The 27026-nt window shown below is 36.9% G+C and overlaps 1 long non-coding RNA gene across 1 annotated transcript in view; it reads right to left on the bottom strand.

Moving 5' to 3' along the window:
• Positions 1 to 778: 778 nt before the first annotated feature.
• The window catches only part of LOC128662294 (uncharacterized), a 41088-nt gene continuing 14840 nt past the window's right edge, over positions 779 to 27026 (bottom strand). Inside the window, exons 2-3 of the long non-coding RNA XR_008402743.1 lie at positions 7687 to 7753; positions 779 to 2353 (exon numbers count right to left, since the gene is read on the bottom strand). This is a non-coding gene — a long non-coding RNA (uncharacterized LOC128662294). The remainder of the gene's footprint in view (positions 2354 to 7686; positions 7754 to 27026) is intronic.

The raw sequence follows: 27026 nt of genomic DNA, 5'->3' as shown, positions 1-27026 counted from the left end.
TTAATTACTCTCCCTTATTTACACATATTAAAAGTTTGTTATGAAAATGGAGTAAGCTCAACATCTCTCTTTACGGTAGATTGATTTCAGTCAAGATGACTGTATTACCGAAGATACTATATCTATTTTGTTCCTTACCTGTGATGGTTCCTACCTCAGTTCTACATAGAATCCAAAAGGATTTGATAGCATTTATATGGAAGTACCAAAGGGCTAGAGTCAATAAAAAAAACTCTCACGCGACATAGGTCAGGGGGAGGGATGGGGCTCCCAGATTTACTTTCTTACTTTCATGCAGCCAAAATGGCACAACCCTCCTTATGGCATAATCAATTAGATAGAATTCAGTGGGTACAAATTGAATCAGATATGATGATGATAAGGCTCATTTACAGGTTGCTTTGGTCCAACAAAAATGATAGACCTACTACATGGTGATCATACCTCACTGTTTCACACACATTGTCATTATGGGATTCTCTGACGGTTAGATATTCCCTGATTCAGAAGGGGTCGAAGGCAACCCCCTTGATTACATTGTCAACTGATTATGACAAAGACACACAAGAGAAGTGGGCGATCAAAGGTCTATACCGCATTGCAGATGCTTTGATAGGTACTAAACTGTTGTCCTTTTATCAATATGCGGGAACTAAATCGACAAGAACGATCCAGTTGGTTTCATTATTTTCAACTAAGAACTAGAGTGAACACGGTTATGGGGAACAGTGAACTAACTCCTAACTCATATTTAGAGCGTATTTGTCTAGCCCCTGGAAGTACAAGAGGTGCCATTTCCAACTTATATATTCAATTTAATGCCCCTCCTAAATTGAGTAAACTACAGTTTATGCTAAAATGGGAATCTGACTTTAATTTTGACTGGTCAGTCGAGAAATGGTGCAACATATTAAGGAAGGGCACCTCTGTCTCAATTTGCGCTCATTTAAAAGAAAAATTTGTTAAAGTAGCTTTTAGATGGTACTTTCATCCATCTCGAATACATACTAGGGTTCATACTAGCACTAACTGTTGGCAAGGGTGCACGGAAAGGGGCACATATCCAGATATGTGGTGGCATTGCTGTAAGGTATCTGATATTTGGTCCCAAACTTCGGCTCTATTGAGCGAGGTACTAGATAGGCCATTCGTACTGACCCCAACCCAGGCTTTGCTGCATGATCCTCTTCCAGGCATAAATTCTAGGGCAAATAAATTGGTGGCCATCATCTGCACCATAACCAAATTAAGCATAGCAAGATACTGGAAAACTATGATTCCGTCATTTTCAATAATTAGAAGCAAAATTGAATATTATTATCAGATGAGTAGTGCTTCAGTTGACATATTAGGCAACAAAGAGCAGTTCCTGATGGTCTGTGAGCCTTGGATTATGTATGTTGAGAATAGGAATGGACAGCAGGATAGGGGGGTACCTACTAGAGGCCACTCAAACATATAGGGCAGATTACCGCTCCTGCCTCTTCCGCTCCCGTCCAACTTGTTTGGATGGGTCACTGCATACTTCCTTTTCCCCTTCTTACGAGTCGTATCCCAGAACCCCAGAGGCAGGAGACGAGTTTCAAAATTAGACAGGTGAGGTAAGTGAGAGTTTTTTGCAGGCTGGCCCCTCCCCTACTTTAGAATGAGATTGTATATCTGGAAATAAATGTTATAGTAAGGCATTGCTTATTTGGATCGTATAAAAGATGCTTTCAGATGAGATAACATAGATATGTTAAAAATGTGAATTTGATGGCAATTTTGATTCATAAGTTTATATTATGTATGTATTTCTTTATAAAAAATAGATCTACCAAGTGATTCTTTGTGTGCAGTAGAATGTGAAGTTTCAATGTGTTCTTTTTCAAAACTCTCCATAGTGGTTAAACTGATGTTATACTGGTGATCTATTTTCCAAGATGGAATGCCAGGGTCTGGAGTTATCTCCATTATATCTTCACAGTCGCTTGTCACTTCATCAATAGATGTAGTAGTAAAAGTGCGACTGGCACTCATTATACCTGATGTTGACGGTTCTTCGTCTGCAAGTAGTCGGTCTGCTGTAGGTTCCAAATTTATGTGTAATGTAGATATTGCATCTTTTTTCAATGTTTTTCGTGATCCAATCATTACAAAATTATCATCTGTAAAATGTTTTGAACATATCCGTAAATTGACAGTGCTTTTCAGTTGCATCATTTTCTGAACAAAATTTTCTAAATTTGACAATGATTGTCCAGTATTTTCTGATTCTATTGGGTAAATGTGAAAAGCAATGTAGACTGACTAGAGGAGTTTTGTATCTGTTGTCGTGTTTTGATTGGCATCTTTTTACAAAACATTTTGGCATCTACAAAACAGAAAAAAAATTATATAATATTTTTATTTTTTTTCAAAATCACATATTTAATCCAAAAAATTTAGCATTTGATATATATTAATTATCTGCAATCACTCAGATTGTGTCATTTTAGTATAATTATCTAGAAATTTGTCAGTATTTCTCCATTTAGTCTATATGCAACAATTAAAAGTAATTGTCATTTATATATATATATTTTTAAATGAAATACAATTACAAAAATTGAAGTTGGTAAGACTGTTTGTAATCAACAACAGTCTCGCGTGAGCTTTTTTTGTGATAAACCTTTTTGTTTTTTTAATTAATTAATTATAACAAAATAAAAAAAAAGAAATAATTAAACATTTATGTTACAATTCTTCATGATAATACCTGAAATAAACACTATTAATCTTTAAATTTAATAAAAAAATGTTTTGGTTTTAACTATTAGGATCAATATTATTATTATTATGCTTTATTTATAAAGTGCCAACAGGTACAGCTGCGCTGTCCATGGGTACAAAAGTACAACAGTGAAACAATACAATAAAAGACAACATTTTACAGACAATTACAGGGGGAATTGAAGGCACTGTTAGCGTTGGAAGTTACAATCTATATGTTTAGGAGGATGGGAAACAGGAGATGGGGACTGCAGAGGTGAGAATGATATTAGTGAGGAGATTGATGAGGGAAACTGTTAGTTAATTAAAATGAATTTGTTACTGAGTCGGGTGATAAGCGTCCCTGAACAAAAAGGTCTTTATTGAACTTTTTAAGGAGGAGAGGTTAGGGGAAATTCTGACAGATCGAGGAAGTGCGTTCAAGAGGGTTGGTGCCGCACGAGAGAATACCTGTAGTCTAGCATGAGAGGAGGTGATGGTAGAGGACGCAAGGAGCATGACATTGTTGGATCTTAGGGGGCGGGCTGGATTATATTTGTTGATGAGTGAGGACAGGCAGGGTGGGGCAGCATTGGTGAGGGCTTTGTAGGTCCAGGTGAGAATTTTGAACTCTACTCTGCTGTGAATGGGGAGCCAGTGAATGGACTCACAGAGAGTTGCAGCAAACACACAGCGTTGGGAGAGGTGGATTAGCCTGGCAGATGCATATAGGATGTATTGAAGTGGAGAAAGGCAGGAGAGAAGGAGCCCAGTTAGTAGGTAACTATATGAGTCATGTAGGGAAATTACCAGGAGTTGATTAGCTTTTTAGTAGTTTAAGTGCTCTGAAACAGACAAATTTTGGAGATATTGCGTATGTGGGTAATGAAGGACAGGTTTGAGTCAAGTGTTAATCCAAGGCAGCGGACTTGTGGTGATGGGGAAATAGTGGTGCTGCCAAGAGTGATATAAAAATTAGAAACTTGAGAAAAGATAGAGGGGGGATTAGAAGTAGTTCTGTCTTGGACATGTTTATTTTTAGGTGGTGAGAGGACATACAGGAGGAAAGGCCAGCTGATGTGAGAATTGATAGAAGGAGAGAGTGCAGAGGTAGATCTGGGTATCATCAGCATAGAGGTGATATGTGAAGCCAAAGCTGTTGATACGTTTACCCAGTGAAGACGTGTAAATAGAGAAGAGTAGAGGGCCCAGGACAGAGCCTTGAGGTACTCCAAAAGACAGAGGCAAATGAGAGGAGGAGTCACTAGCAAAAGAGAAGAAGTAGGATCTGTTAGAGAGATAACAGTGAATCCAGGAGAGGTCAGTTTCACAGAACCCAAGAGAGCTGAGAGTTTGTAGGAGAAGGGGATGGTCAATAGTGTCAAAGGCAGCAGAGAGGTCAAGTAAGATGAGTATAGAGTAGTAGTCTTTTTTTAGCAGAAAGGAGATCATTAGTAACCTTGTTGACGGCAGTCTCAATGGAGTGTTGGGGATGGAAGCCAAATTGCAGGGGGTGTATCAATGAGTTTAAGGACAGGAAGTGGTTTAGGCAATTGATAACTAGATTTTCAATTATTTTTGAAGCTAACGAGAGCAGTGATATGGGGCGGTAGTTTGCAGGAGAGTTAGGATCAAGGGAGGGTTTTTAGAGGATGGGGGTAACCTTTGCATGTTTGAAGGAGGCAGGGAATGAGCCTGTAGAAAGGGATAGGTTGAATATGTGTGTAAGAGCTGGAGTGAGGGTGGGAGACAGAGAAGGTATTGGATGTGCATGAATAGGGTCAATTGGGCAGGTAGTGAGGTGTGAGGAAGACTATAGGGAACTCACTTTACTCTCAGTGGTTGGGAGGAGGGTGAAGAGGGGGTGACTGAGAGCAAGGTTGGGAGATTGCAGGCTTTTGTTGTGATGTTTCTTCAGATGGTTAGTCTTTTATTGAAAAGATATTTAGCCAGGTCTTGAGCACTGAATGCAGATGAGGGGGTGGTGCAGGTAGGTAGAGGAGAGAGTTGAAAATGGAGTAGAGTCTTTTAGGGTTTGAGGTGTGAGTGGATATAAGAGAAGAGAAGTAGGTTTTCTTAGCTAAGTGAAGGGCAGAGGTGTAAGAGTAAATAATGAACTTATAGTGCATGAAATCATGTTCAGAGCGCGACTTCCTCCATGCACGTCCAGCTGTGCGGGAGCATTTTTGTAGGTGGCATGTTTGATGGGAGTGCCAGAATTGTAGCTGACGACGTTGGGCTTTGCGAAGTTGGTGAGGAGCGAGAGTGTCAAGTGCAGAGGAGAGAGTATTGTTATAGTTGGTTGTAGCAAGGTCAGGGCAGGATATCGTGGAAGTACGAGGGAGGAGTATTTGAATAAGTTAGTAGAGTTGGGGAGGGTACACAGTGTGCAAATTTCTACAGGTGCGGGGGCTAGGGGGAGAAGTAGGTTTAGCCCGTATAGCAAAGATAGGAGAATATCAGATCAATAGAGTGTCCATAACGGTGGATAGGGAATAGGGTGGATTGCGATAGGCCGAAGGAGTTAGTGAGTGAGAGAAGTTTAGAGGCAGCAGGGGCAGATGGGTTGTCAATGTGGGATGTTGAAGTCACCCAGAATTACAGTAGGTGTATTTTTTTAGAGAGAAAGTAAGGAAGCCAGGCAGAAAAGTTCTCAATGAATTGTGAGGTTGGTACAGGGGGGCGAGAGATAACTGCCACTGTAAGAGAGAGAGGGGGGAGAACAGGCGAATGCAGTGGACTTCAAATGAAGAAAATTAGAGAGTTGTAAATGGAGATAGGTAATGATAGGAGCAGGAGGGGGAGAGTAAGATGCCAACACCACCACCATGTCTCTCACCTGGCCTAGGTGTGTGGCTAAAGTAAACACCTAAATTAAAAGAGAGAAGCGCTCAACCTGGGAACGAACAATAGCATAATAGCTTGTTCTATGGCTAGTTACCACCCTAGAAGCCGCCTCTTTTTGCTCAACATGTGCCTTTCACAGAGAAGAACTTTCCTGTAGCATATCAGTCTGATCCTGACTTAACAGTGCAGTCCAGCCCCGAAATACCAGGCAATCCCTCTCTGAACAAGGGAAACGGCGAAACCCCAGACGTACGTTTCGGCCTAGTGTGGGCCTCGTCAGTGAGGTGCAGCCATAACCCTCTAGGCACACTGAGCAACGGGTCCACGTCTGGATTCCCGCATCACACTTAGGGAGACTTCCCCAAGTGTCATAATTTGCATAAATTAAAAGAGAGAAGCTCTCAACCTGGGAACGAACAATAGCATAATAGCTTGTTCTATGGCTAGTTACCACCCTAGAAGCAGCCTCTTTTTGCTCAATATGTGCCTTTCACAGAGAAGAACTTTCCTATAGCATATCAGTCTGATCCTGACTTAACAGTGCAGTCCAGCCCCAAAATACCAGGCAATCCCTCTCTGAACAAGGGAAACGGCAAAACCCCAGACATACGTTTCGGCCTAGTGTGGGCCTCGTCAGTGAGGTGCAGCCATATCCCTCTAGGCACACTGAGTAACGGGTCCACGTCTGGATTCCCGCATCACACTTAGGGAGACTTCCCCAAGTGTCATAATTTGCATAAATTTAAAGAGAGAAGCGCTCAACCTGGGAACGAACAATAGCATAATAGCTTGTTCTATGGCTAGTTACCACCCTAGAAGCTGCCTCTTTTTGCTCAACATGTGCCTTTCACAGAGAACTTTCCTGTAGCATATCAGGTTGAGCGCTTCTCTCTTTTTATTTATGCAAATTATGACACTTTGGGAAGTCTCCCTAAGTGTGATGCTGTAATCCAGACATGGACCCGTTGCTCAGTGTGCCTAGAGGGATATGGCTGCACCTCACTGACGAGGCCCACAATAGGCCGAAACGTACGTCTGGGGTTTTGCTGTTTTTCTCGTTCAGAGAGGGATTGCCTGGCATTTCGGGGCTGGACTGCACTGTTAAGTCAGGATCAGACTGATATGCTTCAGGAAAGTTCTTCTCTGTGAAAGGCACATATTGAGCAAAAAGAGGCTGCTTCTAGGGTGGTAACTAGCCATAGAACAAGCTATTATGCTATTGTTCGTTCCCAGGTTGAGCGCTTCTCTCTTTTTATTTATGCAAATTATGACACTTTGGGAAGTCTCCCTAAGTGTGATGCGGTAATCCAGACGTGGACCCGTTGCTCAGTGTGCCTAGAGGGATATGGCTGCACCTCACTGACGAGGCCCACAATAGGCTGAAACGTACATCTGGGGTTTTCCTGTTTCTCTCGTTCAGAGAGGGATTGCCTGGTATTTCTGGGCTGGACTTTACTGTTAAGTCAGGATCAGACTGATATGCTACAGGAAAGTTCTTCTCTGTGAAAGGCACATATTGAGCAAAAGGAGGCTGCTTCTAGGGTGGTAACTAGCCACAGAACAAGCTATTATGCTATTGTTCGTTCCCAGGTTGAGCGCTTCTCTCTTTTTATTTATGCAAATTATGACACTTTGGGAAGTCTCCCTAAGTGTGATGCGGTAATCCAGACGTGAACCCGTTGCTCAGTGTGCCTAGAGGGATATGGCTGCACCTCACTGACGAGGCCCACAATAGGCCGAAACGTACGTCTGGGGTTTTGCTGTTTCTCTCGTTCAGAGAGGGATTGCCTGGTATTTCGGGGCTGGACTTAACTGTTAAGTCAGGATCAGACTGATATGCTACAGGAAAGTTCTTCTCTGTGAAAGGCACATATTGAGCAAAAAGAGGCTGCTTCTAGGGTGGTAACTAGCCATAGAACAATCTATTATGCTATTGTTCGTTCCCAGGTTGAGCGCTTCTCTCTTTTTATTTATGCTAAAGTAAACACCACCATGTGTGAGAGCATCAATGGAAGCAGTGTCATAGGAAGATAGCCAGGTTTCAGTAACTGCTAAAAGTTTTTAAGCCTTTGAAAAAAATAAATTATTTAAATTGTATAAAAATTTTACCTTTTAACTTTGATGATTTGTTTAGGAGATACGTAAGTAATGTTGCTCAATCTCCTGCTTAGATAATCTGTGGAAATATAAAAAAAATTGACATGTTAAAATATATTCCCATTTTTTAATGATTATGCAATATACATTTGACAAACTTGAATCACAATATACAAAAAAATAGAATTGGACAATTTAAAAACGTTTAATTATTTTTAAACTTTTATATAATAATTTATTTTTTACTTTTATACGAATATGAAATGTATATTGAAAGATATATACAGTGGGGCAAAAAAGTATTTAGTCAGCCACCAATTGTGCAAGTTCTCCCACTTAAGAAGATGAGAGAGGCCTGTAATTTTCATCATAGGAATACCTCAACTATGAGAGACAAAATGTGAAAACAAATCCAGACAATCACATTGTCTGATTTGGAAAGAATTTATTTGCATATTATGGTGGAAAATAAGTATTTGGTCACCTACAAACAAGCAAGATTTCTGGCTCTCACAGACCTGTATCTTCTTCTTTAAGAGGCTCCTCTGTCCTCCACTCATTACCTGTATTAATGGCACCTATTTGAACTTGTTATCAGTATAAAAGACACCTGTCCACAACCTCAAACAGTCACACTCTAAACTCCACTATGGTGAAGACCAAAGAGCTGTCGAAAGACACCAGAAACAAAATTGTAGACCTGCACCAGGCTGGGAAGACTGAATCTGCAATAGGCAAGCAGCTTGGTGTGAAGAAATCAACGGTGGGAGCAATAATTAGAAAATGGAAGACATACAAGACCACTGATAATCTCCTTCGATCTGGGGCTCCACGCAAGATCTCACCCCGTGGGGTCAAAATGATCACAAGAACGGTGAGCAAACATCCCAGAACCACACGGGGGGACCTAGTGAATGACCTGCAGAGAGATGGGACCAACGTAACAAAGGCCACCATCAGTAACACACTACGCCGCCAGGGACTCAGATCCTGCAGTGCCAGACATGTCCCCCTGCTTAAGCCAGTACATGTCCGGGCCCATCTGAAGTATGCTAGAGAGCATTTGGATGATCCAGAAGTGGATTGGGAGAATGTCACATGGTCAGATGAAACCAAAGTAGAACTGTTTGGTAGAAACACAACTCATCGCGTTCGGAGGAGAGAGAATGCTGAGTTGCAACCAAAGAACACCATACCTACTGTGAAGCATGGGGGTGGCAACATCATGCTTTGGGGCTGTTTCTCTGCAAAGGGAACAGGACGACTGATCCGTGTACATGAAAGAATGAATGGGGCCATGTATTGTGAGATTTCGAGTGCAAACCTCCTTCCATCAGCAAGGGCATTGAAGATGAAACGTGGCTGGGTCTTTCAGCATGACAATTATCCCAAACACACTGCCCGGGCAACGAAGGAGTGGATTCGTAAGAAGCATTTCAAGGTCCTGGAGTGGCCTAGCCAGTCTCCAGATCTCAACCCCATAGAAAACTTTTGGAGGGAGTTGAAAGTCTGTGTTGCCCAGCGACAGCCCCAAAACATCACTGCTCTAGAGGAGATCTGTATGCAGTAATGGGCCAACATACCAGCAACAGTGTGTGACAACCTTGTGAAGACTTACCGAAAACGTTTGAACTCTGTCATGCCAACAAAGGATATATAACAAAGTATTGAGATGAACTTTTGATATTGACCAAATACTTATTTTCCACCATAATTTGCAAATAAATTCTTTCCAAATCAGACAATGTGATTGTCTGGATTTGTTTCCACATTTTGTCTCTCATAGTTGAAGTATACCTATGATGAAAATTACAGGCCTCTCTCATCTTCTTAAGTGGGAGAACTTGCACAATTGGTGACTGACTAAATACTTTTTGCCCCACTGTATCTAGATAAATATAAAAAGAGATATAGAAAGACAGATGGCAAGAAAGAGAGATAGAGAGACCAGTAGAGAGAAATAGATAAAGAAAGACAGATACGCCTAGATTACGAGTCTTGCGTTAGCCTTAAAAAGCAGCGTTGAGAGGTCCCAACGCTGCTTTTTAACGCCCGCTGGTATTACGAGTCTGGCAGGTACAGGTGTACCACTCACTTTTTTCCCGCGACTCGAGCATACCGCAAATCCCCTTACGTCAATTGCGATGGGATTTGCCTAACGCCGGTATTACGAGTCTTGGAAAAAGTGAGCGGTACCGCATTTAAAAGTCAGTAGTTAAGAGTTTTATGGGCTAACGCCGTAACATAAAACTCTTAACTAAAGTGATAAAAAGTACACTAACACCCATAAACTACCTATTAACCCCTAAACCAAGGCACATCGCAAACAGTTAAATACATTTTTTAACCCCTAATCTGCCAACCGGACATCGCCGCCACTGTAATAAATATATTAACCCCTAAACCGCTACACTCCCGCCTCGCAAACACTAGTTACATTTTATTAACCCCTAATCTGTCGTCCCTAACATCACCGACACCTACCTACATTTATTAACCCCTAATCTGCCGCCCACGTCGCCACCACTATAGTAAATGTGTTAACCCCTAAATCTAAGTCTAACCCTAAACCTAACCCCCCTAACTTAAATATAATTTAAATAAATCGAAATAAAATAACTACAATTAACTAAATTAGTCCTATTTAAAACTAAATACTTACATATAAAATAAACCCTAAGCTAGCTACAATATAACTAATAATTACAATGTAGCTATTTTAGGATTTATTTTTATTTTACAGGCAACTTTGTATTTATTTTAACTAGGTAGAATAGTTATTAAATAGTTATTAACTATTTAATAACTACCTAGCTAAAATAAGTACAAATATACCTGTAAAATGAACCCTAACCTAAGTTATAATTACACCTAACACTACACTATAAATAAATGAATTACCTAAATTAAATTAAACTAATAACAATTAAATAAAATAAACAAAAAAGAACAAAAAAACCAAACACTAAATTACAAAAAATAATAAAATAATTACAAGAATTTTATACTTATTACACCTACTCTAATCCCCCTAATAAAATAAAAAAAGTCTTCATCCGATCCGGGCGGAAGAGGACCTCCACAGGGGCAGAAGTCTTCATCCAGGCGGCATTCTATCTTCATCCATCCGGAGCGGGTTCATCTTCAAGCCAGCCGACGCGGAGCATCCTCTTCCAACGACATCCAACTGAAGAATGAAGGTTCCTTTAAATGACGTTATCCAAGATGGCGTCCCTTGAATTCCGATTGGCTGATAGGATTCTATCAGCCAATCGGAATTAAGGTAGGAAAAATCCTATTGGCTGATGCAATCAGCCAATAGGATTGAGCTTGCATTCTATTGGATGATTGGAACAGTCAATAGAATGTGAGCTCAATCCTATTGGCTGATTGCATCAGCCAATAGGATTGAGCTTCAATCCTATTGGCTGATTGCATCAGCCAATAGGATTTTTCCTACCTTAATTCCGATTGGCTGATAGAATCCTATCAGCCAATCGGAATTCAAGGGACGCCATCTTGGATGACGTCATTTAAAGGAACCTTCATTCTTCAGTTGGATGTCGTTGGAAGAGGATGCTCTGCTCCGGATTGGATGAAGATAGAAGATGCCGCCTGGATGAAGACTTCTGCCCCTCTGGAGGTCCTCTTCTGCCCAGATCGGATGAAGACTTCTGGCCATCCAGGAGGTCCACTTCTGCCCGGTTGGGTGAAGACGTCTCAAGGTAGGGTGATCTTCAAGGGGGTAGTGTTAGGTTTTATTAAGGGGGGATTGGGTGGGTTTTAGAGTAGGGTTGGGTATGTGGGTGGTGGGTTGTAATGTTGGGGGGGTATTGCCTTTTTTTTTTACAGGTAATAGAGCTGATTACCTAAGAAGAGATTGTTAAGATCAATCTAAATCTCTTATAAATTTCCTTTTAGAAGTATTTTGTAATGGTGTATTTTTAACAAAAAATTGTTATATATTTTATCTACAACACCTCTGCATGATCAAGTTAATTTTATGGATATATACATTTTAAATTCATAATTAGAAATTATTTTTATTGTCTATTGTTATTAGGGTAGATAAATAATTGATTAGGTGATGATGCATGTATTTAAATTCTTGCAAAGATGTACTTATTTTATTAGTTGTGGAAATTATGTAAATTATGTATATCAAACATTTATTCTGAATTTTTGCAACCATGTATTTATTTTATCAGTTGTGTATATCATGTGTTCCAATTGTTCGTTTTCTACAAGCATTTAGGCATTTGCCATTCTATTAGAGCACATATGGTGCTTGGACACATCTGGTGTAATCAAGTCAGAGGAAGTTAAGTGTTATAAAGCAGTCAGTCAATGGAGTGTGTAGTACTCCATTTGAACAACACCCTTGAAAAAGTCTGCCTGTGAGCAGAGGAAACGCGTTGGGTAAAGGGACTGCTATATGCAAACGAAAATCCGTTACCGCTCTGTGAGACAAGGAGAAGTGTGACTTCAGGTGCTGCTGGTCGGCGTCCAGGTGATCCTTTCCGGTAACTACTACAGGCGGTCTTCTCATCAGCCAGTGGGCTAAGTGCTAGTTTTTAATCTTTTTTCTTATAAGTGTGCAATTTTACGTGGAGCTGTTTGTTGTGAATAAAACGATGCTGTGAATCGCGGATGCGCTGTGTTCTTTTTTCTTCTTTTGTACAGCTGACCATTTAATACTAGTAATCATATCTATGAATTTTATTTATAGAAAGAAATGTATCCAAACTATTTTTAAATGTATCTAGGGTATTGGCATTCACTACCTCCTTTGGTAATGAATTCCACAATTTAATTGCTCTTACAGTGAAAAAACGTTTCCGTAGCAGGAGATTAAATCTCCTTTCCTCCAACCTTAAAGGGACACTGAACCCCAAATTTTTTTTTCGTGATTCCTATTATCAAATTTTCTTCATTCTCTTGGTATCTTTATTTGAAATGCAAGAATATAGGTTTAGATGCCGGCCCATTTTTGGTGAACAATCTGGGTTGTCCTTGCTGATTGGTGGATAAATTCATCAACCAATAAAAAAGTGCTTTGCAGAGTCCTGAACCAAAAAAAAAGCTTAGATGCCTTCTTTTTCAAATAAAGATAGCAAGAGAATGAATAAAAATTGATAATAGGAGTAAATTAGAAAGTTGCTTAAAATTGTATGCTCTATCTTTATCACGAAAGAAAAAATTTGGGTTCAGTGTCCCTTTAAATTATGACCTCTTGTCACAAACAATTTTCTTGTAATAAACAGAGCTTCTGCCATCACTGTATATGGGCCTTGAATATATTTATATAAAGTAATCATGTCACCTCTCAAGCGCCTTTTTTCTAAAGAAAACAGACCCAGTTTGGCTAGCCTTTCCTCATAGCTTAAATTCTCCTATTCCCTTATTAGCTTTGTGGCCATTCTCTGAACTTTTTCTAGTTCTGCAATATCTTTATTGCAATCGGTCCCCAGAACTGCACTCCATACTCAAGGTGAAGTCTTACCAGGGCTTTATATAGTGACAGAATTATGCTTTCCTCCCTTGAATCAATGAAAAAACAGTGGGTATAAGGTGCGCAAATCTACCCCTGCATTACACACTAATCTGCTCCCATAAAGCAGATAATCAAAGAATCGGTACAAAGAGAAGAGGGGTGTGTGTATGCGCTAAACAGCTACGGGGAAAAAAGTTTGGCAGTAATATAGTATTTCTTATAAATAAGTGTGTTAGTGATGTGTTATACAGAACTAATAAGTTGGAATCTAAATATTCTTACATAGACGTATCATAAAATAAGGCTTATTCATCTAAGAATGAATCCAGTTATAAAAAACACAGGTTAAGCAAACATAAGATTTATTAATCCCAAATTAAAAAGATATATTAATCTTGATAAAACATACATATAAACATATATGATTGGGTGTTAATATGACCGGTCATACGTTAGTGCAAATCAACAAAAATTACAATAAAATCCTGACGATATTAACTTTAAAAATATAAGTGCAACTAAATCTAGAGAATTATAGGGTAGTTGCTACATATATGAATAAATCCACCTTTGTAGTACTGACATAAAAAGGGAGTGCAGTAAAAATATAAGTTCCAATGTGTTGGTATAAAGAGTTCCATTTTTGCAATACGCTTATTTTAAATATATGGCAAAGTTCCGTTATAGCAAAAAACAACTGGTGTTAAAGTTCCGTTATAGGGAACTAATTGATGTTAGAAACAATACTTAGGGATAATGTTGTATTGGTTCCGTTATAGTTCCGTTCCGGTATTCCAAAAGTTCATGCAAGAGGGTATAAAATAAAGTGTTTTACTTAAAAGTTTAAAAGTTACCTCTGACTTCCACGCTGTGGTGCCCTTACACCTCTATAGTGCCTACCTGCTCTTGTCTCGAGCTGAATCCTCCGTCTGGGTACGGCACAGGTGTCCTAAGCGGCTTCCAACAGCTGGTAACGTCAGGAACGTAGAATGCGTGTCAAATGTAGGTCCGGTTAAGGATATGAGAAGAGGTGGGTATATGGTGCGCAAATCTGCCCCTTGCAATACACACTAATCTGCTCCCATAAAGCAGATAATAAAGGAACTGGTGCAAAGAAAAAAGAGAGAAGTGTGTGTATGCGCTAAACAGCTATGGGGATAGAAAATAAAATACAGATAATATATTATAAAAACACTTGATGTGGCATACAAATATTGTATAGGTGTATTATCTTAGCACCTGGGATAAATAAATAAATGTCAAAGCAACTGAAATGAATAAAATATCAAAGCGATAAGGTAAAATTTATTTATCACATATAAAATAATCAAAACACTACGCTAAAATTATGCTAAAAGTAGCTAAAAGAAGCTGAATATAGGTTGAGACCTCTAGGTCTAAAAAGATATTGGGATGGTTGCCCTATATAAAAGTGTAAATCCACCTGTGAAATACTGGCTCGTGTGAGATTATATCACAGTAAAAGTTCCGTTTGGAGTTAGGTAGGTATGAAAAGTTCTGCCTAGAGTTGAAATAAATGTTAAGGCTACGTAATAGTAATAAATTGGTGTAAAAACACCGTATGGAGATATTGTAGTTCCGTTAGATGTTTCAAATCAAACAGGGGTTATTAGCAGTTTCTATAATGATCAATAAACCGTGTCTCCTTTGCGGAATATAAGAATACCCTCTGACTACCACGCTGTTGGGCCGCTACACCTCTTTAGTGCCTACCTGCTCCTTCTCGAGCTGAATCCTCCGTTAAGGTCCGGCACAGGTGTCCAGCGCGGCTCACAACAGCTGGTGACGTCAGGAACGCTGGATGCGTGTCGAATGAAGGTCCGGTCAGGAAGAGAAACTCTGCGCAGAGTAATATTAGAACTGAGTCAAGTAGTCCCAACGAATCCTTTGCAATCCTTGCAGAAAGTAATGTATTATCACTTTGTGATTAATCATCTAGGTCCATCAACGCGTTTCACCACATAACATGGCTTTATCAAGATGGTTTAAGCTGGTTCTGAGATCCTTTATAAACGTATAGTTCATCTGTGATTGGTCATGGTTTAATTGTTGAATTGATGATTCCTTAAGGACATACCTTACTTAAGGTGGATTTACTTAAGGTGGATTATCTAAGTTATCATTTTGTATTATATAGAGCTATTTCCTTCTAACATTTGATACATTTTATCTGGAAAAACCATTGTATATAGACAACTTCTTATAGTAAAAAAGTATTTCGAAGAATTCATTCTTTTTACTCAATTAGTATATGTACAATCTATATGTATATATAATTAATAAAACAGCTAAATGTTTAGATGGGATTAATGTAATGTAAACCTAATGGTAATTTGTATGTGTACAATTTATAATAAAATCCTAAAAAAAAATCTTAAAAAAATGTACAAAATTTAAACATTTTTCATATTATCAATGCATGCATAATATAGGCTCGTCATTTATGCATATGTTATATAAAGCATATAAAATTGGGACTAATGTAATAAGAGCTTACATCCATATTTATTAGAACTTGTATTATTTCTTTTTTTATATCAGTATTAACGTAAAGCTTGTGAGAGTTAAAAATTATACAACGTTATTGTTGTTAAACCGTTATTAACCCTAGATGTCAGTACTTGATAGTAGGTCCAATGATATCAAAGGTCCCATGAATATCTTTAAATTCCGGATCATGCGTGACCTATTAGTTAATAATATGTAATACTCGTGAATCTCAATTAAGTTTACTAAAATGCCATATATGTTAAGAGAACTGTGACAGTAAAACTAAGGTAATCAATGAGGGATCATAAAAAGTCATAAAGTAAATAGTAGGATATATCTGGGAGGGTTTTTGATGTTTTTATGTACGAAGTGTAGTTCTATTGAGGGTATTGTTTGGCTTATGTACATGTGTATACAATATAGAATGTTGGATAGGTGGGGAGTTACAAGATTAACAGTCTAGAATAAATGGATTTAAATCTAGCTCCGAATTTAGTCCTTGTGGGAATAGTGTTTTTAATTCAAAAATAAGTTCTGCTTCTTTTCTAAGGAGTAGTTGATCAAAATTCCCTCCTCTCCATGGTTTTGCAATCTTGCAAATGCCCCAATATTTAAGGTCTTTGGTGTTGTTATGGTGTACTGTCCTGAAATGTTCATAAAGCCTGGTGTCTTGATCACCTTTTTTTATAAGATTGAGGTGTTCCCTAATTCTAGTTCGTAGAACTCTGGAGGTCTCTCCCAAATATTGTTTGCCACATGTGCATTGAATCAGGTATATGATGCCTTTGTCACTGCATCTAATGGTCTCTTTGATAGTGTATTTCTTACCTGTATTGAAGGACCTGTAATTTTTACATTTTGTGCTATGTTGGCAAGCTTTACAGCTATAGCAGGGATAATATCCCCTCAATTTTCTTCCCATCAAATCATTCTCTTTTATCTTATGATTTTCTTTCTTAAAATCACTGGGTGCAAGGATATTTTTAATGTTAGTTGCTTTTCTGTAAACAATACTAGGGTGATCAGAGATACTGTTTCCCAAAATTGGATCAGATTTAATCAGATGCCAATGTTTGTTTAAAATCCTAGTTAGATGTTTGTGATGGTAATTATAATTAGTTATTAATGGTACTTTTATGATTTCTTTGGTCTGATTCTCAGCTTTTGGTTTTTTTGAGAGTATATTCTGTCTGTCCATATTTCTGACTTTAATAATCTCGTTTTTCAGACTATCATGATCATATCCCTTTTCCAAGAATCTGTCCTCTAGGATCTTAACCTGTGTATCATAATCAGAAAGTTTGGAGCAATTTCGTCTAATTCTAATGAATTGACCCTTAGGGATGTTGTCTATCCACCTTTTCAAGTGGCAACTATGTGTGGGGATATAGTTATTGGCATCCGTTGTTTTGAAATGATTTTTAGTTGTTAATTCTCCGTGTTCTATAAAGATGTCCAAATCTAAAAACGTAATCTGTTGTCTACTTATTGTATAAGTGAATTTCAAGTTTAGATCGTTGTGATTCATGTCTTGAAAGAAGGTTATCAGGCTATCCTCACTCCCCTTCCATACTATTAAAATGTCATCAATGTATCTTTTGAACAGCACGAGGTTTGCTCCCAACTCATACTCTTGGGTAAAATGGTGTTCCCATTTACCCATAAATAAGTTAGCATAGCTGGGAGCAAACCTCGTGCCCATTGCTGTACCTTGTGTTTGGAGATATATATCATCGTTAAAGGCGAAAACATTGTTTTCCAATATAAATTCAATGCATGTCAATATAAATTGTTTGTGTTTCAATTGGGCGCTGCTCTCACTTTTTAGGAACCAGTCTATGGCTGCAATGCCTTTATCGTGTTTGATACTGGTGTATAGCGAACTAACGTCGCTGGTTGCTAAAATGTAATCGTCTTGCCAATTCAAATTTTGTAATAGATTTAGGACATCTGTGGTGTCTTTAAGATATGATGGCAGTTTTTGAACATAGCTTTGCAGTTGTGTATCTACATATAAAGAGAGGTTGGAACAGATAGATGAAATGCCAGAGATTATGGGGCGTCCCGGTGGGTTAACTAAGTTTTTATGAATCTTGGGTAAGAAATAGAACATGGCCATTTTGGGATGTTTCTGATAAATGAAGTTATATTCTTTAATGCTGATTATATTATTTTCTTTGGCTTCATTTAGAAGAACCAATAGTTTAGTATTAATTTTATTCATGGGATTTAGTTTAAGTTTTTTGTAAGTGTCTGTGTCGTTCAACAGGCGGTTGGCTTCTCCAATATAGTTTGCAGTATCCATGATAACTAACCCCCCACCTTTATCCGCCGGTTTGATTGTGATATTCTTATCTTTTTGTAATTGTGTTAAAACCTCCCTTTCTTTTTTAGTCATATTATATTTAACACTACTTTTATCTTCTATGTTTAGTTTCTCTATTTCAGATAGAATTGATCTCTCAAAAACTTCGATATTACTCCCTTTACTATGGTAGGGGTAAAATTTAGATTTAGGTTTCAATTGGGTATATGTAATTTCACTGGATGTCTCTGTTGGTTGTCTAATCTGTCTTTCTATGGGGTTTTTTATAAAATGTCTTTTTAAAGTCAGTTGTCTCACAAATTGTTTGATATGTATGTGAGTTTCAAACTTATTCATTTTGACAGTCGGTGCAAATGTAAGTCCTAGTTTTAATACTTTAGTTTCAGCTTCTGTAAGTGTTTTTTTGCTGAGATTAAATATGCCTACTTTCTCTATTTCGATTTCTTCTTGGACTGTGCGTTTCTTTCTACTTCCGTTTCCCCTAGTTCCTCTATGTTTCTTTTTGTTCTTGTTTTTCTCTGATCTAATGGGGTACTTACCCCTAAAAAATCCCCAGAGGTACTAGGTCTATTGGATCCCCCATCAGTGTTTATATTTTCAGTATTGTCTTTTGGTGGTGCTATTGTCTGAAATCTATTTCTTATCGGAATTGACCATTCTCTTTTCTTTAAGTGACTGGGTTTATTCCCTTTGTTAGATCCTCCTTGTTTTGTGTAATAGTGTTCATAATCATTTCTGTAGTGGTCTCCAGTGTAATTTCTGTGATATGGTGTGTGAAAATGTGCAGGTTTTCTAAAGTGATGGTATTCATTGTTTGTTCCTCTGTTACTATGTGGTCTAAAACGGTAATTATCCTCATTTTGGTGGATATACCTATTTGATCTATAATCTTGATCAAAATTTTCTAAGTGAACATTTTCCCTTTCATTCATCCATCTATTGTGTCTTGGTGAAGTGAAAGCATTATGTCTATAATCTTGGTTTTTGTTTTCAAAATGAACATTTCTTTTCTCATGTGTGTACCTATTATTTACTGGTGACATATAAGTGTTGTCATTCTTTTGTGACCTCATATGTTGGTGCTGAGTATTTATATCCTCATATCCTCGTGAAACAACTTTATTGTGAAAACTATCGTGGCTTGGCATCTGGGTGGTGTAATCATTATACCCCTCTCTGTGTCTCGGTCTATAATAGTGCTCATTATGTGCCATTCTGTCTTTAACAGGTCCCATTTCTCTGTGAGTGTAGGATATAGAATAATCTTCAGGGTTAGATTCTGTTTGCTCTGTATTGTCAGAGTCTAAATCTTCTGTGTTGTCTGGGGGGGTGATAGTCTGGTGGTAATCTTGTTGATCTCTATTTAGTTTACGCCATTTAACTGACATTATGTTTTTATTCGTATTGTTCAGATTTTCAATAATCTGTTTTTGTTTGTTTAGGACTATGTCATTTTCTTGGTGATTGGTTATTTTATCTTTAATAATTTCTATTTTAGTTTTAAAATCTACTAAGCTAGCTGTCCTTGATTTTTTGAGTATTTCTATCAAGCCAAATGAGGCTTTTTCTAAAGTGTCAAACCATTCAATACTGTGCTCTTCATTTAATTCAAAAGTGCATTTCTTTTCAAGTCTGAGCCCTCTTGGTATTAATTTATTGGTGGTATATTTGTCTAAGAATACTAATTCAATATTCTGTTTCAATTCTTTAACTAGTACATTTTCTAGTTTGGACATAAGTTCTCCTAAATCTATATTCTCTACTGTATCTGTTATTTCCATTTCGGATGTCATGTTAGAAAGTAATTGGTCCCTAACTGTAAAGAGTTCCATGTTATGTCACTACTTTAATTGTATATTACTATGAAATATGATATAGTGGATAAGAGATGCAGCTACCACAATTATGGGAAAAGATGTACTATGAGAAGAGGTGGGTATATGGTGCGCAAATCTGCCCCTTGCAATACACACTAATCTGCTCCCATAAAGCAGATAATAAAGGAACTGGTGCAAAGAAAAAAGAGAGAAGTGTGTGTATGCGCTAAACAGCTATGGGGATAGAAAATAAAATACAGATAATATATTATAAAAACACTTGATGTGGCATACAAATATTGTATAGGTGTATTATCTTAGCACCTGGGATAAATAAATAAATGTCAAAGCAACTGAAATGAATAAAATATCAAAGCGATAAGGTAAAATTTATTTATCACATATAAAATAACACAAAAATAATATGACCGGTCATATATAGTATCAAAACACTACGCTAAAATTATGCTAAAAGTAGCTAAAAGAAGCTGAATATAGGTTGAGACCTCTAGGTCTAAAAAGATATTGGGATGGTTGCCCTATATAAAAGTGTAAATCCACCTGTGAAATACTGGCTCGTGTGAGATTATATCACAGTAAAAGTTCCGTTTGGAGTTAGGTAGGTATGAAAAGTTCTGCCTAGAGTTGAAATAAATGTTAAGGCTACGTAATAGTAATAAATTGGTGTAAAAACACCGTATGGAGATATTGTAGTTCCGTTAGATGTTTCAAATCAAACAGGGGTTATTAGCAGTTTCTATAATGATCAATAAACCGTGTCTCCTTTGCGGAATATAAGAATACCCTCTGACTACCACGCTGTTGGGCCGCTACACCTCTTTAGTGCCTACCTGCTCCTTCTCGAGCTGAATCCTCCGTTAAGGTCCGGCACAGGTGTCCAGCGCGGCTCACAACAGCTGGTGACGTCAGGAACGCTGGATGCGTGTCGAATGTAGGTCCGGTCAGGAAGAGAAACTCTGCGCAGAGTAATATTAGAACTGAGTCAAGTAGTCCCAACGAATCCTTTGCAATCCTTGCAGAAAGTAATGTATTATCACTTTGTGATTAATCATCTAGGTCCATCAACGCGTTTCACCACATAACATGGCTTTATCAAGATGGTTTAAGCTGGTTCTGAGATCCTTTATAAACGTATAGTTCATCTGTGATTGGTCATGGTTTAATTGTTGAATTGATGATTCCTTAAGGACATACCTTACTTAAGGTGGATTTACTTAAAGGTGGATTTACTTAAGGTGGATTATCTAAGTTATCATTTTGTATTATATAGAGCTATTTCCTTCTAACATTTGATACATTTTATCTGGAAAAACCATTGTATATAGACAACTTCTTATAGTAAAAAAGTATTTCGAAGAATTCATTCTTTTTACTCAATTAGTATATGTACAATCTATATGTATATATAATTAATAAAACAGCTAAATGTTTAGATGGGATTAATGTAATGTAAACCTAATGGTAATTTGTATGTGTACAATTTATAATAAAATCCTAAAAAAAAAATCTTAAAAAAATGTACAAAATTTAAAAAATTTTCATATTATCAATGCATGCATAATATAGGCTCGTCATTTATGCATATGTTATATAAAGCATATAAAATTGGGACTAATGTAATAAGAGCTTACATCCATATTTATTAGAACTTGTATTATTTCTTTTTTTATATCAGTATTAACGTAAAGCTTGTGAGAGTTAAAAATTATACAACGTTATTGTTGTTAAACCGTTATTAACCCTAGATGTCAGTACTTGATAGTAGGTCCAATGATATCAAAGGTCCCATGAATATCTTTAAATTCCGGATCATGCGTGACCTATTAGTTAATAATATGTAATACTCGTGAATCTCAATTAAGTTTACTAAAATGCCATATATGTTAAGAGAACTGTGACAGTAAAACTAAGGTAATCAATGAGGGATCATAAAAAGTCATAAAGTAAATAGTAGGAGACAACTGACTTTAAAAAGACATTTTATAAAAAACCCCATAGAAAGACAGATTAGACAACCAACAGAGACATCCAGTGAAATTACATATACCCAATTGAAACCTTAATCTAAATTTTACCCCTACCATAGTAAAGGGAGTAATATCGAAGTTTTTGAGAGATCAATTCTATCTGAAATAGAGAAACTAAACATAGAAGATAAAAGTAGTGTTAAATATAATATGACTAAAAAAGAAAGGGAGGTTTTAACACAATTACAAAAAGATAAGAATATCACAATCAAACCGGCGGATAAAGGTGGGGGGTTAGTTATCATGGATACTGCAAACTATATTGGAGAAGCCAACCGCCTGTTGAACGACACAGACACTTACAAAAAACTTAAACTAAATCCCATGAATAAAATTAATACTAAACTATTGGTTCTTCTAAATAAAGCCAAAGAAAATAATATAATCAGCATTAAAGAATATAACTTCATTTATCAGAAACATCCCAAAATGGCCATGTTCTATTTCTTACCCAAGATTCATAAAAACTTAGTTAACCCACCGGGACGCCCCATAATCTCTGGCATTTCATCTATCTGTTCCAACCTCTCTTTATATGTAGATACACAACTGCAAAGCTATGTTCAAAAACTGCCATCATATCTTAAAGACACCACAGATGTCCTAAATCTATTACAAAATTTGAATTGGCAAGACGATTACATTTTAGCAACCAGCGACGTTAGTTCGCTATACACCAGTATCAAACACGATAAAGGCATTGCAGCCATAGACTGGTTCCTAAAAAGTGAGAGCAGCGCCCAATTGAAACACAAACAATTTATATTGACATGCATTGAATTTATATTGGAAAACAATGTTTTCGCCTTTAACGATGATATATATCTCCAAACACAAGGTACAGCAATGGGCACGAGGTTTGCTCCCAGCTATGCTAACTTATTTATGGGTAAATGGGAACACCATTTTACCCAAGAGCATGAGTTGGGAGCAAACCTCGTGCTGTTCAAAAGATACATTGATGACATTTTAATAGTATGGAAGGGGAGTGAGGATAGCCTGATAACCTTCTTTCAAGACATGAATCACAACGATCTAAACTTGAAATTCACTTATACAATAAGTAGACAACAGATTACGTTTTTAGATTTGGACATCTTTATAGAACACGGAGAATTAACAACTAAAAATCATTTCAAAACAACGGATGCCAATAACTATATCCCCACACATAGTTGCCACTTGAAAAGGTGGATAGACAACATCCCTAAGGGTCAATTCATTAGAATTAGACGAAATTGCTCCAAACTTTCTGATTATGATACACAGGTTAAGATCCTAGAGGACAGATTCTTGGAAAAGGGATATGATCATGATAGTCTGAAAAACGAGATTATTAAAGTCAGAAATATGGACAGACAGAATATACTCTCAAAAAAACCAAAAGCTGAGAATCAGACCAAAGAAATCATAAAAGTACCATTAATAACTAATTATAATTACCATCACAAACATCTAACTAGGATTTTAAACAAACATTGGCATCTGATTAAATCTGATCCAATTTTGGGAAACAGTATCTCTGATCACCCTAGTATTGTTTACAGAAAAGCAACTAACATTAAAAATATCCTTGCACCCAGTGATTTTAAGAAAGAAAATCATAAGATAAAAGAGAATGATTTGATGGGAAGAAAATTGAGGGGATATTATCCCTGCTATAGCTGTAAAGCTTGCCAACATAGCACAAAATGTAAAAATTACAGGTCCTTCAATACAGGTAAGAAATACACTATCAAAGAGACCATTAGATGCAGTGACAAAGGCATCATATACCTGATTCAATGCACATGTGGCAAACAATATTTGGGAGAGACCTCCAGAGTTCTACGAACTAGAATTAGGGAACACCTCAATCTTATAAAAAAAGGTGATCAAGACACCAGGCTTTATGAACATTTCAGGACAGTACACCATAACAACACCAAAGACCTTAAATATTGGGGCATTTGCAAGATTGCAAAACCATGGAGAGGAGGGAATTTTGATCAACTACTCCTTAGAAAAGAAGCAGAACTTATTTTTGAATTAAAAACACTATTCCCACAAGGACTAAATTCGGAGCTAGATTTAAATCCATTTATTCTAGACTGTTAATCTTGTAACTCCCCACCTATCCAACATTCTATATTGTATACACATGTACATAAGCCAAACAATACCCTCAATAGAACTACACTTCGTACATAAAAACATCAAAAATCCTCCCAGATATATCCTACTATTTACTTTATGACTTTTTATGATCCCTCATTGATTACCTTAGTTTTACTGTCACAGTTCTCTTAACATATATGGCATTTTAGTAAACTTAATTGAGATTCACGAGTATTACATATTATTAACTAATAGGTCACGCATGATCCGGAATTTAAAGATATTCATGGGACCTTTGATATCATTGGACCTACTATCAAGTACTGACATCTAGGGTTAATAACGGTTTAACAACAATAACGTTGTATAATTTTTAACTCTCACAAGCTTTACGTTAATACTGATATAAAAAAAGAAATAATACAAGTTCTAATAAATATGGATGTAAGCTCTTATTACATTAGTCCCAATTTTATATGCTTTATATAACATATGCATAAATGACGAGCCTATATTATGCATGCATTGATAATATGAAAAATTTTTAAATTTTGTACATTTTTTTAAGATTTTTTTTTTAGGATTTTATTATAAATTGTACACATACAAATTACCATTAGGTTTACATTACATTAATCCCATCTAAACATTTAGCTGTTTTATTAATTATATATACATATAGATTGTACATATACTAATTGAGTAAAAAGAATGAATTCTTCGAAATACTTTTTTACTATAAGAAGTTGTCTATATACAATGGTTTTTCCAGATAAAATGTATCAAATGTTAGAAGGAAATAGCTCTATATAATACAAAATGATAACTTAGATAATCCACCTTAAGTAAATCCACTTTTAAGTAAATCCACCTTAAGTAAGGTATGTCCTTAAGGAATCATCAATTCAACAATTAAACCATGACCAATCACAGATGAACTATACGTTTATAAAGGATCTCAGAACCAGCTTAAACCATCTTGATAAAGCCATGTTATGTGGTGAAACGCGTTGATGGACCTAGATGATTAATCACAAAGTGATAATACATTACTTTCTGCAAGGATTGCAAAGGATTCGTTGGGACTACTTGACTCAGTTCTAATATTACTCTGCGCAGAGTTTCTCTTCCTGACCGGACCTACATTCGACACGCATCCAGCGTTCCTGACGTCACCAGCTGTTGTGAGCCGCGCTGGACACCTGTGCCGGACCTTAACGGAGGATTCAGCTCGAGAAGGAGCAGGTAGGCACTAAAGAGGTGTAGCGGCCCAACAGCGTGGTAGTCAGAGGGTATTCTTATATTCCGCAAAGGAGACACGGTTTATTGATCATTATAGAAACTGCTAATAACCCCTGTTTGATTTGAAACATCTAACGGAACTACAATATCTCCATACGGTGTTTTTACACCAATTTATTACTATTACGTAGCCTTAACATTTATTTCAACTCTAGGCAGAACTTTTCATACCTACCTAACTCCAAACGGAACTTTTACTGTGATATAATCTCACACGAGCCAGTATTTCACAGGTGGATTTACACTTTTATATAGGGCAACCATCCCAATATCTTTTTAGACCTAGAGGTCTCAACCTATATTCAGCTTCTTTTAGCTACTTTTAGCATAATTTTAGCGTAGTGTTTTGATACTATATATGACCGGTCATATTATTTTTGTGTTATTTTATATGTGATAAATAAATTTTACCTTATCGCTTTGATATTTTATTCATTTCAGTTGCTTTGACATTTATTTATTTATCCCAGGTGCTAAGATAATACACCTATACAATATTTGTATGCCACATCAAGTGTTTTTATAATATATTATCTGTATTTTATTTTCTATCCCCATAGCTGTTTAGCGCATACACACACTTCTCTCTTTTTTCTTTGCACCGGTTAAGGATATGAAACTCTGCGCAGAGTGCTAAAAAAGTTGACAAAGTAGTTCCCACGAATCCTTAGTAATCCTTGTAAATAATACTTTCTTATCACCTTGTGATTAATAGTCTAGCTCCATCAACGCGTTTCGCCATGTAGCATGGCTTTATCAAGATGGTTTAGACTAATTTTAAGATCCTTTATAAATGTATGGTTCATCTGTGATTGGTCCTGGTTTGATTGTTAATTTCTTTAAGGCCTTAAAGGGATGGCCTTAAAGAAATTAACAATCAAACCAGGACCAATCACAGATGAACCATACATTTATAAAGGATCTTAAAATTAGTCTAAACCATCTTGATAAAGCCATGCTACATGGCGAAACGCGTTGATGGAGCTAGACTATTAATCACAAGGTGATAAGATAGTATTATTTACAAGGATTACTAAGGATTCGTGGGAACTACTTTGTCAACTTTTTTAGCACTCTGCGCAGAGTTTCATATCCTTAACCGGACCTACATTTGACACGCATTCTACGTTCCTGACGTTACCAGCTGTTGGAAGCCGCTTAGGACACCTGTGCCGTACCCAGACGGAGGATTCAGCTCGAGACAAGAGCAGGTAGGCACTATAGAGGTGTAAGGGCACCACAGCGTGGAAGTCAGAGGTAACTTTTAAACTTTTAAGTAAAACACTTTATTTTATACCCTCTTGCATGAACTTTTGGAATACCGGAACGGAACTATAACGGAACCAATACAACATTATCCCTAAGTGTTGTTTCTAACAGCAATTAGTTCCCTATAACGGAACTTTAACACCAGTTGTTTTTTGCTATAACGGAACTTTGCCATATATTTAAAATAAGCGTATTGCAAAAACGGAACTCTTTATACCAACACATTGGAACTTATATTTTTACTGCACTCCCTTTTTTATGTCAGTACTACAAAGGTGGATTTATTCATATATGTAGCAACTACCCTATAATTCTCTAGATTTAGTTGCACTTATATTTTTAAAGTTAATATCGTCAGGATTTTATTGTAATTTTTGTTGATTTGCACTAACGTATGACCGGTCATATTAACACCCAATCATATATGTTTATATGTATGTTTTATCAAGATTAATATATCTTTTTAATTTGTGATTAATAAATCTTAT

The sequence above is a fragment of the Bombina bombina genome, chromosome 6 (genome assembly GCF_027579735.1).
Source record: "Bombina bombina isolate aBomBom1 chromosome 6, aBomBom1.pri, whole genome shotgun sequence".
NCBI lineage: Eukaryota > Metazoa > Chordata > Amphibia > Anura > Bombinatoridae > Bombina > Bombina bombina.
The sequence above is the reverse complement of the archived record's forward strand: the minus strand, read 5'-3'. Positions and strand labels throughout refer to the sequence as shown.